This window comes from Hemitrygon akajei, chromosome 3, assembly GCF_048418815.1.
Source record: "Hemitrygon akajei chromosome 3, sHemAka1.3, whole genome shotgun sequence".
In the NCBI taxonomy this organism is placed as follows: domain Eukaryota; kingdom Metazoa; phylum Chordata; class Chondrichthyes; order Myliobatiformes; family Dasyatidae; genus Hemitrygon; species Hemitrygon akajei.
The window spans coordinates 27,771,672-27,788,123 of NC_133126.1; positions in this window are offsets into that span (position 1 = coordinate 27,771,672).

Below are 16,452 nucleotides of genomic sequence, written 5' to 3' on the forward strand. Positions count from 1 at the left end.
GCCAGGGCTACAGCTTTGACTTCTGTACTTTCAATTGACCTAAAGCCTTCGATCTTCAGTATCGAGCCCAGGAATCACTGGTGCTGATGAACAAGGCTCCATAGCTAGTCGGTCATGGCTGAGTGAGGTTGCTGTAGGTTGTCTCAGAGCTGGGGCTGAGAAGTTCATGCTGGGGTCCAGTGCGCAGTGAACGACACACACTCAATGCTGGAGGAACTCAGCAGGCCAGGCAGTGTCCATGGAGAAGTATAAACAGTCAACATTTTGGGCCAAGACCCTTCTGCAGGACTGAAAAAGAAGGGAAGGAAACAAGGATAAGAAGGTGAGGTACAAATTAGAAGTGATGGGTGAAGCCAGCCGGGAGAAGATAGGTGAAGGAAGTAAAAGGCTGAAGAAATAGGAATATGACAGGAGAGGACAGTAGACCTCAAGATTTCCAGTACTTTCAGAATCTGTTGTGTTACTGTGTGCATTGTAACTTTTTCACACAAGTATGAACTTTGGTGAATAAGGGTCTCCAGTAATGTAAGAGTACAAGATTATTGGTTTGTTACTGTCACATGTACTGAGATATAATGAAATTCTCTTTTTTATATTGTCATCCAGACAAATCATGCCATACATAATTACATTGAGATGGTAAAAATGAAACAAAATGTTCCCAGTCCTGCTGAAGGATCTTGGACTGAATCGTTGACTGTTTACTCTTTTCCACAGATGCTGCCTGGCCTGCTGAGTTCCTCCAGCACTTTGTGTGTTGCAGAATGTAGTGTAGTGTTAGTTACGGAGGAAGTGTAGTGCAGGTAAGTGAATAAAGCACAAGGGTTACAATGATTCAGAATCAAGTTCATTATCACTGACATAGGTCATAAAATTTGCTATTTTGCAGCAGCAGGATATTGCAACAAGTACAATATTACTATCAGTTACAATAAGAAATAAACTAAATAAATAGTGCGGAAGGGGAATAATGAGGTAATGTTAATGTTCATGGACTGTTCTGAAATCTGATGGCTGAGGGTAAGAAGGTATTCCTGAATTATTGAGTGTGTTTCTTCAGACTCCTGAACCTTCTAGCATGGATGAAGCAGTGACTGATTGGCAGGAGGCAAAGAGTGGGAATAAAGGGAGACTTTTCGCGTTGGCTGCTGGTGACTAGTGTTGTTCCAAAGGGTTCTGTGTTGGGACCGATACCTTTTTAAGTTATATGTCAATGATTTGGATGATGGAATTGATGGCTCTGTTGAAAGGTTTGCAGATGATATGAAGATAGGTGGAGGGATGGGTAGTTTGAGGAAGTAGAGGGCTTAGTCAGATTAGGAGAATGGACAAAGAAATGCCTTGGGAAGTGTATGATCATGCAATTTGGTGAAAGAAATGAAAGGGTTGACTATTTCCTAAATGGAGAGTAGATACAAAAGATTGAGGAGCAAAGGGACTGGGGAGTCCTTGTGCATAATTCCATAAAGGTTAATTTGCATGTCAAGTCTGTGGTGAGGAAGGCAAATGCAATGTTAGCATTCATTTCAAGAGGACTAGAGTATAAAAGCAAGGATGTAATGATCTAATAATGCACTGGTGAGGCTTCACTTGGAGTATTGTGAGCAGTTTAGGGCCCCTTAGAAAGGATGTGCTGAAACTGGAGAGGATTCAAAGGAGATTCACAAAAATGATTCCAGGATTGAATGGCTTGTCATATGAAGAGCTCTGGGACTGTATTCACTAGAATTCAGAAGAATGAGGGGTGACCTCATTGAAACCTATCAAATGGTAAAAGGCTTTGATAGAGTGGATGTGGAGAGGATGTTTTCAATGGTGGGAGAGTCTATGGCCAGAGGAGACAGCCTCAGAATAGAGGGTGTCCTTTTAGAACGGAGTTGTGGAGGAATTTCCTTAGCTGGAGAGTGGTGAATCTGTGGAATTCTTTGCCACAGGCAGCTGTGGAGACCAAGTCTTTATGTATAGTTAAGGTAGAGGTTGATAGATTTTGGTTGGTCAGGGCATGAAGTGATATAGAGAGAAGGCAGGAGATTGGGGCTGAGAGGGAAATGGATCAACCACGATGAAATAGTGGAGCAGACTGTGGCTGTGTCCTTTAGTTCTAGGCTCTCCCAGTGTTGGAAACAGTGTCTACACATCCACTCTATCTAAGAGGCTAAAGAATTTCTGGATGTCCCTGTCGACTCTTACCAATTTTTATTGATACATCATAGAAAGCATTCTGTCTGGACGTATAATGCACGGTATGACAACCGCTCTGCGTGTGACCACAAGAAACTGCAAAAGAGTTGTGGACACAGCTCAGCACATCACAGGAACCAGCCTCCCCTCCACAGACTCTGCCTACACTTCCCACTGCCTCGGGAAAGCAGCTGGCATAATCAAAGACGCCACCTACCCTGGACATCTTCTCTTCTCCCCTCTCCAGTCGGGAAGAAGATACAAAAGTTTGAAAGCACGTACCACCAGTCTCCAGGACAGCTTAAATCGCAGACTCCTGAACAGGCCTCTTGTACGATAAGGCGGAGTCAAGGGATATGGGGAGAGGGCAGGAACGGGGTACTGATTGTGGATGATCAGCCATGATCACAGTGAATGGTGGTGCTGGCTCAAAGGGCCGAATGGCCTACTCCTGCACCTATTGTCTTGTCTTCACAGTCTACCTAGTTATGATCTTGCGCTTTACCATGCATGTGCACTGCACTTTTACACTTTTCTCTGCATTGTTATTGTTTTACCTTATTCTAGCTCAGAGGACTATGTAATGATTTGATCTGTCTGAGCAATATGCAAGACAAACTTGTCATTGTACATGTGTCAATAAACCAGACCAATACCGATACCAGCACTAACCCTCCAGCCTGCTGCAATGTTGGAGAGTGGTGTGATTGAGGTGGGGTTAATTACTGACAGGGACTGTGATGGAATATTCACTGTCACAATGACACAGAATCTCCATTGAGTGGGGGGTGGGGTCAGTAATCACCACCCAGAGCATGCAAGCCAGCCAAATCCAACAGTATATTGGAATGTTTTTGGAAAAGATGTTGTATACTCGGGCAATCCAGAGATAGTTTAGGTACGTTACTGTGGTGAACTACATATACCTGTCTGGACACGCTCCCCCCCCCCGCTGACTGCTCCTGTGGCTCCTCCCACAGACCCCGGTATAAAGGCGATTGGGGCCTGAGCCCTGCCTCTCAGTCTCCAGGATGTAGAATGGTGGTCAATTGCTGCTTGTTCTTTCTTCCAGTCAATAAAAGCCTATATCTCGCCTCACGTCTCAGAGAGTTATTGATGGTGCATCAATTACAAAATTACACTGGGAATTTTAGTATAAAAGAGACTAGAGCAGGGGTTCCCAAAGTTTTGTTGTGCCATGGACTAAAACCATTAAACAAGGGATCTGTGGACCCCAAGACTACAACATATTGGATCTCCCAACGTAACAGTGTTACAGTGGAAGATTTAGTGTATTGTTGTTACAGTGAGAGTCATAGTGGGTCAGGCTGTTATAGTGAGATTCTTAATATATTAAACGTTTGCAGAAGAGATTTAATATTTAGGATGTGGTGGAGAGAGATTCGGTATATTAGAATTACTCAGTGATAGATTCAGTGTACTAGAATGTGAGGAGAGATTTAGTACGTCTGTATGTCACTGTCAGAGATTTAGTACATTGGCACCTACCATGCTCTGTGTAAAAAACCTACCTCCGACATCCCTCCATACTTTCCTCCAATCACCTTAAAATTACACTCCCTTGTATTAGCCATTTCTGCCCTGCAAAATAGTCGTCTGTCCTCTCGATCTGTGCTCATTATTATTATATCATAAACCTCTATCAAGCTGTCTCTCAGCTGCCTTCAGTTCCAAACAGAAAAGTCCTAGCTCGCCCAATCTCTTTTCATAAAATATGCTCTGATACAGAAATCATCCTAGTAAATCTCCTCTGCACTCCCTCGAAAGCGTCCACTTCCCTCCTATAATGAGGTGACCAGAACTGAACACAATATTCCCAAGTACTGGAGAATGCTTTTGCCAATAAGATCTCTGATCAAAGACAGTAGTCATAGAAACAGGCTCACTGCCCCACCTAATCAGTGCAAAACTCTTACACCGTCCAGGGATGGTGTCACATCGAATTGCAGCAGTGATCCCACCAGACCTTGAGAATATGGAAAAGGGGTTTCATCCACTTTGCCAGCAGGTTTTCTCTCACTCTGAGTATCTGTTTCATGTCAAATTGGCTATTGTAATCTTAATAACCTGGGGTTGAAGAACTGGGCAGGTTTCACAAGGAAAGACGAGGTGTTACTCCCCTTTACTTCACTAAAAATCTCAGTTTTGAGACCATTAGTCACAGGGGCAGAATTAGGCCATTCAGCCCATCGAGTCTGCTCTGCCATTCCGTCATGCCTGATTTATTATCCCTCTCAGCTCCATTCTCCCTGTAACCTTTGACCTCCTTACCAGCCAGGAACCAAGAACCTCATCAGGACCCATTGCAGCGTCTCTGCCAAAAGGTTCACTCCTCCATAGGTGCTACCTCCGTTTATCCAGCATTTGGTGTGTGTTACTCTAGATTTCTAGCATCTGCAGAATCTCTTGTGTTTATGAGAGTCGTGTTTTGAGACCATAAACGCAATTGTGACCAGTCCCAGCCCCTATTAATTGTCTGGGTTAGCTTCACTTGGAATGCAGACTAAGTTCAGATCCTGTTTTTTCTCTCTTTCTCTCTCTCTGTTTAAAGTCTGTGGCAGCTGCAAAGACCCACACGCAGCTCGCGTTTATATGTGTTTTGGATTGCAAAATAGGATTATTGCGCTAAAGTGTGATTAGGATGGTTAAACACAATTAATTGGAACCGACCTGAGCCGCAAGGGACCACGACCGCCGCTGGCTGTCGTCCAATTTGTGAAATGGAGCGGAGGGTTAACAATCCGAGAACTTTCCACATCTCGCTATTGCTGCGAGAACTTTTTTTTCCTGGTGTGTGTGTGCTTTGCAGCTTCTCATAGCCAGATCGTCTCAGAGCAGATTAAATACAGCTGAGAATGTTGGTCCAGGCTTGCTGTGTGCTGTCCCGGGGGGATAGGCAGGAACCATGAGCCTAGACTTAGTTGATGTAAGTGCTGGGTGAAAACTGCCATATACCCAGGGCACGAGTCCAGGTGCGGCAGCAAGAGATGGGAGTTATTTTGCAAGGGATAAAAAAAACCCTATTAAACTCCTGAACTTTAATCAGGACAGCTACCAGGCTACCAACTGTGATTTACTTGTGTATATCGGTAGGTGGGGAGCGAGTACTTTGAGGGGGGCGGGATTCTGCTATTGCTGCATTCTCTTTCTCTCTCTGTCTTGTTACCTCATCACAGCAAATGGTTTAAGATGTAACACTTCTGATTAAACTGTGAAAAGACACATACCAGAGAGTGTGTGTGGACAGCAGTAACCCTGTCAGCTTCACGGTTTGCTGGGCCCACAGTATTTGTTTCAGATTCATTTATTTATCATAAGTACAGCAAAACAATCAGGGAAATCCACAGTTTGCGTTAACAACCAAGGATGTGCTGGGAGCAGCCTGCGAATGTCGCCATACATTGTATGCCCACAATGTCCGGCAGAACAATACAACACAATAACAAGAGCCATTGATCGAGTGGATACACGGGGAAATCTGCAGATGCTGGAAATTCAAACAACACACACAAAATGCTGGTGGAACGCAGCAGGCCCGGCAGCATCTATAGGGAGAAGCGCTGTCGACATTTCGGGCCGAGACCCTTCGTCAGGACTAACTGAAAGAAAAGATAGTAAGAGATTTGAAAGTAGTGGGGGGAGGGGGAAATGCAAAATGATAGGAGAAGACCGGAGGGGGTGGGGTGAAGCTGAGAGCCGGAAAGGTGATCGGCAAAAGGGATACAGAGCTGGAGAAGGGAGAGGATCATGGGACGGGAGGCCTCGGGAGAAAGAAAGGGGGAGGGGATCACCAGAGGGAGATGGAGAACAGGCAGAGTGATGGGCAGAGAGAGAAAAAAAACTAAATATATCAGGGATGGGGTAAGAAGGGGAGGAGGGGCATTAACGGAAGTTAGAGAAGTCAATGTTCATGCCATCAGGCTGGAGGCTACCCAGCCGGTATATAAGGTGTTGTTCCTCCAACCTGAGTGTGGCTTCATCTTGACAGTAGAGGAGGCCATGGATAGACATATCAGAATGGGATTGGGATGTGGAATTAATGTGGAATGGGTGTGGGCACGTGGACATGGGCCACACATTTTAATTCCATGTCCCATTCCCATTCTGATATGTCTATCCATGGCCTCCTCTACTGTCAAGATGAAGCCACACTCAGGTTGGAGGAACAACACCTTATATACCGGCTGGGTAGCCTCCAACCTGATGGCATGAACATTGATTTCTCTAACTTCCATTAATGCCCCTCCTTCCCTTCTTACCCCATCCCTGACATATTTAGTTGTTTGCCTGTTCTCCATCTCCCTCTGGTGCTCCCCCCCCCCCCCTTTCTTTCTCCTGAGGCCTCCCGTCCCATGATCCTTTCCCTTCTCCAGCTCTGTATCACTTTTGCCAATCACCTTTTCAGATCTTAGCTTCACCCCACCCCCTCCGGTCTTCTCCTATCATTTCGCATTTCCCCCTCCCCCCACTACTTTCAAATCTCTTACTGTCTTTCCTTTCAGTTAGTCCTGACGAAGGGTCTCGGCCCGAAATGTCGACAGCGCTTCTCCCTATAGGTGCTGCCCGGCCTGCTGTGTTCCACCAGCATCTTGTGTGTGTTGTTGTGTGGATAGTCAGAGGCTTTTTCCCAGGGCTGAAATGGCTAGCATGAGAGGGCACAGTTTTAAGGTGCTTAGAAGTAGGTACCCAGGAGATGTCAGGGGTAAGTTTTTTACGCAGAGGGTGGTGAGTGTGTGGAATGGGCTGCCGGTGGCGGTGGTGGAGGCGGATACGATAGGGTCTCTTAAGAGACTCCTGGGCGGGTACAAGGAGCTCAGAAAAATAGAGGGCTATAGGTAATTTCTAAGGTAGGGACATGATCGGCACAGCTTTGTGGGCTGAAGGGCCTGTATTGTGCTGTAAGTTTTCTATGTTTCTAACAACAGCACAACCAAGCCCCTATCCTCCCTCTCACCCACACAGACAGGCCTCCAACCCCAGGTTAGGCCACTTCTAACCCTCAGGCCTCCAGCAGACCTGCAAACATTGGGCCCCTGACCTCCCTAGTGGACTCACAGTGTCGCAGACCCGGGCTTTGGCCGTGGAGTCTCATCCGCTGGACTTGGCAACTTCGACCTTCGAACTATGATCGATTTGCCAGGCTTATTAGTATAAACTTTATTACTTCAAGTTTATTTGCTTCAGTCCCATACCATTTACCACTTTGCACAATTAGCAGGAGCAGAGAGGTGCTGTGGGAGCATCACGTTGTTATGGGAGCTTTAGAGGGTATGTTGTTTTTTGGGGGGGCAGTACTGAGGGAGGGGAGGTACTGAAGGAGGGTCACACTGTGGGAAGGGAGGAACTGAGGGAGTGACACACTGTTGGAAGGGTGATACTGAGGGACTTTTCGCTGTTGGCACATGTCAAGGATGTGTGCTTAGCCCACTGCTCTACTGTATCTACGCCCATGACTGTGTGGCTAGGTGCAGCTCAAACCCATCTATAAATTTGCTGACGAGAGAGTGTACAGGAGTGAGATATATCAGCGAGTTGAATGGTGTCATAGCGACAACCTGGCACTCAACGTCAGTAAGAACAAAGAACTGATTGTGGACTTCAGAAAGGCAAGAGGAGGGAACACAATCCAGTCCTCATAGCGGGATCAGAAGTGGAAAAAGTGAGAATTTCACGTTCCTGGGTGTCAATATCTCTAAGGATCTGGACCCAACTTATTGATGCAGCGACAAAGAAGGCATGACAGTGGCCATATTTCATTTGGAGTTTGAGGAGATTTGGTATATCACCAAAATCACTCGCGAATTTCTGCAGAGCATCCTACTTGGCTGCATCACTGTTTGGTACGGGGTGGGGGCTACTGCACAGGATCAAAGTAAGCTGCAGAGAGTTGTAAACTTAATCACTCCATCATGGTCACTAGCCTCCATTGCACCCAGGACACCTTCAAGGAGAGATTCCTCAAGAGGGCAGTGTCCATCATGAAGGAATCCCATCACCCAGGGTCATGCCTTGTTCTCACTGTTACCATCAGGAAGGAGGTACAGAAGCCTGAAGGCACACACTCAACAATTCAGGAACAGCTTCTTCCCCTCTGCTAGCTGTTTTCTGAATGGACATTGAACCCATGAACACTACCTCACTACTTCTTTTATTTCTATTTTTGGACTACTTAGTTAATTTAATTTACTGTAATTAAGTTTTTTTCTATTATTATGTCTGCTGCTGCAAAGACAATAAATGTCATGACATATGCTCATAATATTAAACCTGATTCTCATTCTGGAGATGAATACTGAAGAAATGTTCTCACCGGAGGGGTTTTGAACCAAGGGTGTATGGAGGGTGTAGGAAAGGATAGTGTGGCCCATGCAGGATGGGCTTCCTGGGTTACATATGGTTGATGAGATCTGGTTAATGAATTGACTGGTTTAAACATGGTTCATGGTTTAGTTACTGCTCTCTGTTCATGACTTCTGGAGACCTGTTAGAAGTTTACAAGATTATGAGAGGCATAGACAGAGTCGTCGGCCGGTATCTATGTACCAGGCTTGAAATATCTAGTACTAGACAGCACGCATTTAATGTGAGAGGAGCCAAGTTCAAAGGATATGTGCAGGATAAGTTTTTTTTTACAGAGAGTGGAGTGCACTGCCATGGGTGGTGTTAGAGGCGGATACATTAGGACATGTAAGAGACTCTTAAATAGGCACATAAGAACTTAAGAAATAGGAGCAGGAGTAGGCCATCTGGCCCATCGAGCCTGCAATAAGATCATGGCTGATCTGCCCCTAAACTCAGCTCCATCTACCTGTCTTTTCCCCATAACCCTTAATTCCCCTACTATGTAAAAACCTATCTAACTGTATCTTAAATATATTTAGTGAAGAAGACTCAACTGCTTCCCTGGGCAGAGAATTCCACAGATTCACCACTCTCTGTGAAAAAAAGTTTCTCCTCATCTCTGTCCTAAATCTTCTCCCCTGAATCTTGAGGCAATGTCCCCTAGTTCTAGTCTCACCTACCAATGGAAACAACTTTCCTACTTCTATCTTATCTATGCCTTTCAAAATTTTGTATGTTTCTATAAGATCCCCTCTCATTCTTCTGAACTCTAGAGAGTATAGTCCCAGGCACATGGGTAGATTAGATTGATCTTAGAGTAGGTATAAGGACAGCACAACATTGTGGGCCAAAGAGCCTGTACTTTACTGTAGTGGTCTATGTTCTAGAAGGGAGCGGGTTTAGCTTAACTAGTTTGGCACAGACATTGTGGGCTGAAGGGCCTGTTTGTGTGCTGTAATGTTGCGTATTCAATGATCCGTTAATCATCGAGACTCTGCGTGTATGTGTGCAAAATGCTTCTGGTTAAAGTCAAAGTCAAAGTAAATTTATTATCGAAGTTCACATGTGGCATTATATACAACACTGAGATTCATTTTCTTAACAGCATTACAGGAAAATAAAGAAATACAATAGAATTTTTGAAAAACTACATAAACAAAGACTGACAAACAACCAATGTGACAAAGAAGACAAACTGTGTAAATAAAAGTGAATGGACAAATGAATGAATAAATAATAAGTCTCTCACTTAACGATGTCCAGTCGCCTGGTGAGAAGGGAGTTATTGACTACGGATTTGACATTACGGAACAGCCTGTAACAACAGAGAGAACTCTCCTCATTGGGGCCAACACCCCTCACACTCACTGCCTCCTCTGCATGTTCCTCGAGAGTTATACAACTTCTGTCACTACCATACACTTTCCTCCAAGGCCTGTGGTTTTAACCCTTTCAGGACTTTTTCAGCTCCCTTCGAGTTCACCTCACTTCCCTTTGGGGACAGTGCTCTCCACCAAGTCACAGAGTGGTACGAAATGGCCACAACGGCTCTTTGGATAGAAGCCATCCAAAGCCAAACCACCCAACCAAAACCTCAGAGCAAATCCCTCTGTTCCGTAACAGCCTGGTAAGGAAGCTCCAATGCACGGCATCACACGAGGATGTGGAGGGCTGTCGACTCAGCCAGATCCATCACGGACACAACCCTCCCCACCATTGAGGACTTCTTCGAGAGGCGGTGCCTCAAGATGGTGGCATCCGTCACTAATGACTGAAGTGAAAGATAAGATCATGATCTGATAAGATCCACAGAAAGCATCTGGTCCAGATGGTGTTCCTGGACGAGTAGTGAAGACTTGTGTTTGCAGACATCTCATTATGGGATTGGAGGTGGAGAAGGTCAGTGGCTTTTAACTCCTTGGCATTATCGTTTCAGAGGACCAGCACGCCAATGCCATCACAAAGCAGAGTACAGTGCCTTGACTTTCTTAGAAGTTTGCATAGATTCAACATGTCATCGAAAACCTCAACAACATCTATAGATGCACAGTGGATAGTATCCTAACTGGGTCATTTCCAGAGATACTGTCTGACCTGCTGACTTCCTCCAGCGTTTTGTGTGTGTTGCTTTGGATTTCCAGCATTTGTAGAATCTCTTGTGCTTTTTGGTCGCACCATGGTTTGGTCTGGAAACACCAATACTCAGGAACGGAAAGTGGCGGATGCAGTTCAGCCCCTCACAGGCTAAGCCCTCCCCACCACTGAGCACATCTACACGGAGTTGCTGACAACAGCATCCATCATCAAAGACCCCCACCATCCAGGCCCTCTTCTCTATACTACCAACGGGCAGGAGGTACAGGAGTCTTGGGTCTCACATTACCAGCTTCAGGAACAGTTATTACCCTACAACCATCAGACTCCTAAAGCAGCGTGGATAACTTCACTCAACTCAAAACTGAACTGATTCCATAATAACAGGCTCACTTTCTACAACTCATGTTCTTGGTGTTATTTATTTTGCACTATTTGTCTTCTTTTGGACATTGGCTCTATATCAGTTTTTGTTTCTGTATAGTTTTTCATATATTCTATTGTACTTTATTTTCCTGCAAGAAAATAAACCCTAAGGTCGATATGGTAACATATACATACTTAGATAATAATTTACTTTGACATTGATTCAGGACCTGCCCTTTTCTCATTACTACTGTCTGGGAGGAGGTACAAGAAACTGAAAACATGTCCTCAATGATTCAGAAACAGCTTCTTCTCCTCAGAAATCATCTGCTGCAGACACTGGAAATCCAAGGTAACTCACACAAAATGCTGGAGGAACTCAGCATCTATGGAGATGAATAGACAGTCGACATTTCGGGCCGAGACCCTTCAGCGGGACTGAGAAGGAAGGGGAAAGATGCCGGAATATAAAGGTGAGGGGGAGGAGGAGGAGGGGCTAGCTGGAAGGTGATAGGTGAAGCTAGGTGAGTGGGAAAGGTCAAGGGCTGGAGCATCAGATCTCTGAATGGTCCATGAATCCATGAAAACTACCTTGTAATTCGCCTTTTAAGACCATAAGATATAGGAGCAGAATTAGGCCATTTGCCCCATCATCTAATCCACCATTTTTCCTCTCAGACCCAGTCTCCTGTCTTCCACCCGTATCCCTTCATGCCCTGAACAATCAATAATCTATCAACCTCTGCCTTCAGTATACAGAAATACTTCACCATCACAGCTGCCTGTGGCAACGAATTCCACAGATTCACCACCATCTGGCAAAAAGTTCCTCCTCATCTCTGTTATAAAAGGATGCCCTGATTCTGAGGCTGTGTCCTCTGGTCTTAAGACTCTGCCACCATAGAAAATACCCTCTCCACATCCACTCTATCAAGGCCTTTCACCAATCGATAGGTTTCACCCCTCATTCTTCTGAATTCTATTTAGAAAATAGTCATTCCTTTCATTTCTTCTGCTAAAGTGCATGACCACACACTTCCCAACACTGTATTCCATCTGCCACCTCTTTACCCATTCTCCAAATCTGTCTAATCCTTCTGTAGCCTCTCTACTTCCTCAAAACTATCTGCTCCTCCACCCGTCTTCATATCGTCTGCAAACTTTGCAACAAAACCATCAATTCCATCATCCAGATAGTTGACATATAATGTAAAAAGAATTGATCCCAACATGGACCCCTGTGGAACACCACTAGTCACTGGCAGCCAGTCAGGAAAGGCTCCCTTCATTCCCACTCTTTGCCTCCTGCCAATCAGCCACTGCTTTATCCATGCTAGAACCCTTCCTGTAATACCATGGGCTCATAGCTTGTTAAGCAGCCTCATGTGTGGCATCTTGTCAAAGGCCTTCTGAAAATGCAAGTGCACAACATCCACTGATTCTCCTTTGCCTACTGTGCTTGTTATTTCTTCAAAGAATTCTAACAGATTTGTCAGGCAAGATTTTCCCTTGAGGAAACCATGCTGACTACAGTGTATTTTATCATGTGCCTCCAAGTACCCCAAAACCCCATCCTTAACAATTGACTCCAACATCGTCTCAGACACTGAGGTTGGACTAACTGGCCTATAATTTCCTTTCTTCTGCCTCTCTCCCTTCCTGAAGAACAGAGTGACATTAGCAATTTTTCATTTTTCTGGAACCATTCCAGGACCTAGTGATCCTTGAAAGATCATTACTAATCCCTCACAATCTCTTCAGCAACCTCCTTCAGAACCCTGGGGTGTTCAGCATCTGATCCAGGTGATTTATCTACCTTCAGACCTTTCAGTTTCCCAAGAACCTTCTCCATAGTTATGGTAACTTCACACACTTCCTGTCTCCTGATACCTGGAACTTCCACCGTACTGCTAGTGTCTTCCACAGTGAAGAATAATCAAAATACTTATTCAATTCATCTGCCATTTCATTGTCCCCATTACTACCTCATTGTTCTTCAGCAGTCCAATATGCACTCTCACCTCTCTTTTACACTTTATGCATCTGAAAATAACTTTTGGTAACCTCTTTAATATTATTGGGTAGCTAACTTTCACATTCCATCTTTACCTTCTTAATGACCTTTTAGTTGCCTTCTGTTGATATTTAAAAACATCTTAATCCTCTAACTTCCCACCAATTTTCTCTATTATATGCCCTCCCTTTGCCTTTTATGTTGGATTTGACTTTTGTTAGCGATGATTGTGTCATCTTGCCTTTAGAATATTTCTTCCTCTTTGGAATGTATAGTGTATACTCTGTGCCTTCTGAATTGCTTCCAGAAATTCCAGCCATTGCTGATCTGCTGTCATCCCTGCCAGTGTTCTTTTCTAGTCAGTTCAGGCTAACTCCTCTCTCATGCCTCTGGAATTCCCTTTACTCCACAGTAATTCTGAGATATCTGACTGGCTTCTCCTTCTCAAATTTCAGGGTGAATTCGATCATATGCTCCTAAGGGTTCTTTTACCTTAAGCTCTCTAATCAATTCCAATTCATTGCACAACACCCAATCCAGAATTTTGTACTATTTATTTAAGTAACATAGTAATTTATGCTGATGCAAAACGACTCATTTCACAACACTTGTTTGTGATAGTAATTCTGATTCTGATGGTGAATCCTCTGTACCTCCTCCCAATCTGCCCTGACCCATGTCCGAATTAAAATGCTATGCATTTTAAAGGCAAAGTTTATTGACTGTGACAGTTTGATCACATACCTTTCTGTCTTAACGGTGCACGTTCCTAAGAATGTCTACTGTGAGTTAAGTGGTAGCAAGCATTGGAATTGGTTTATGACTGTCACTTGTACTGAGATGCAGTGTAAAGTTCGTCTTGCATACAGTTCATACAGATCAGATCATTATACAGTGCATTGAAGTAAAACAATAACAGAAAAAGTTCAAAGTAAATTTATTATTATCAAAGTGCATATATCACCATATCTGACTGTGTTAATTTTCTCACAAACATTCACAGTAGAAAAAAGAAATACAATCAAATCAATGAAAAACTACACACAAAGACTGACAACCAATGTGCAAAAGAAAGCAAACCGTGTAAATACAAAAAAGAAACAGTAATAATAGATAAGTAAATAAATAATACTGAGAATATGAGCTGTAGAGTCCTAAAAGTAAGTCCATAGAATGCAGAATGAAGTGTAACAGCTTCAGAGAAAGTGCAGTGCAGATAAACAATAAGCTACAATATCATAATGAGGTAGATTATGAGGTCAAGAGTCCAATTTATCAATTTATTGGCTACCTGTACAGGGGTGTGTGTGCAGGGTTGACCGGCCCAAGTCTCGCCTGGTTATTTAACTGACAAACAGAATGCCACAATGGTCCTTTCTCAGATGTGTTGTGGGGCATGTGGACCCACTGCCACAAAGCTGCAGAGGCCCAGGTTCGATCCTGACCTCGGATGCCGACTGTGAGCGTCTACACATTCTCCCCGTGACCTACTGTGATGTCCTCGCACGCTTTGTTTTATTCCCACATTCCAAAGGTGTACAGATCAGTGGGCTGAGTGGCAGCTGTAAATTGCTCCTAGTGTGTAGGTGAGGGGTGCAATCATAAGATATAGGAGCAAAATCGGGCTATTCAGCCAATCGAGTCTAATTCACCATTCCTTCACAGCTGACCTATTACCCCTATCAACCCCATTCTCCTTCCTTCCCCCGTAACCATTAATGTCCTTACTATTCAGAAAACTATCAGCCTCCACTTTAAATACATCCAATGATTTGGCCTCCAGATCTGTCTGTGGTAATGAAGGCCACAGGTTCCCCACTCTCTGGCTAAAGAAATTTCTCCTCAGCTCTGCTCTGAATGGACGTTCTTCTATTCTGAGACTGTGCCCTCTGGTCCTACATTGCACCCACAACTGGAAGCAACCTCTCCCCATCCACTCGATCTAGGCCCTTCAATATTCGATAGGTTTCAGCGAGATCCCCCTCATTTTCTAAGTACCAGCAAGTACAGGCCCAGAGTCATCACACACGTCTCATGTGTTAACCCTTTTGTTCCCGGGATAATTTTTTTTAAGCTTCTCTGTACCCTCTGCAAAGCCAGTATATCCTTTCTTAGAAAAAAATTGGCTTCCATCAGCACCAGCCAGCCATTAATGGTGTTAACTAGTCATGCAATAACACCCAATGGATATATGGCAGATCCCTCAGGTGGGATGGTGGGATGAAGATGATGAGGTGAGAAGATGAATTTTATTTGTGACCCCCATTGGGTCAATACGGTGGTGGGGTGGACATACATCTCTACCAAAGGAGGTGTAAGGTGCTCCTCCCCTCTGCTAGCCTGCAGGTCACCCCTGGGCAAGGTGTAGCACCCGCTAAACACCCCACTCCCACCCCTGATCAGGGTCACAAACCCACGGGAACAGGCGGTGGATGGTCGTATGAGCAGTCGTATGAGTCCTGGTTATGCGATCACTGATGCCAGGCAGACAATCTCTGGAGAGTATTGATAATGGCTGGGGGCACCTGTCTTGTAAAGACACTGCCCAGAGCAAGTCAGTGGCAATCCACTCCTGAAGATAAATTTGCCAAGAACAATCATGGTCAAGACCATGATCGCCCACGTCATACGACACGGCACGTAATGATGATTGGGTCAATGTGGTGTGGGCTAATTGCACACAGCGTTTTGATGCTTCCTTTCTCAATTCCAGGCTCCGAATTCTCCTCTGGAAAGTTAACTAATTCTCCTAGGTTCCGACTGAGCCTCAGCTTCATTATCAACTCAGCAGGAGGCTGCACTTGTGACAGGACAGGCGTGGAGGCCTGGATCTAGCTCCAGTCACAGCTGCAATGCTGCTCTTAATCCTGACCTGACTGGTCTCTGAAAGATTTGGAGATTAGAGTATGTCGGGGCAAGTCTGCGAACCGGGGTTAGATTTGTCATGTAGGACACAGACAGTGCCACAGCAAACAAACCCCAGCAACACCTCGCTGACCCTCCGCTCCTCTCCCATCTTCCAGCAAGTCTTCCCAAGGAAGGGGACACAAACAAGAAGGAAATTGCAAGCTTGATCCCACCTGGTGGGAGGTAAAAGACAAATATGAATAACAAATTGGTATTCTGTAGACTCAGAGAGAGAGGGAGCCATTTCTAACCAGCCTGAGGCTGGGCCAAGGCATGGGTCACTTCTCGACTTATCACACAGTATGTGCGCTTGAACCGAAGGCCTCGTCTTAATTAAAAGACTTCGATGCAAATTCAAACCACCTGTGAGTAATTAGACAATTAAAGTGCTATTGAGAACGAATCATTTCTGTGACCATTGCAATAAATCTTTCGCTGTCTGGCTTCATACTTTAACATGAACTTTTTCTTTTGGAAATGTTAACGCAAAAGCATTATTGACTTAAAGAAACAGTATCCTTTTGTGT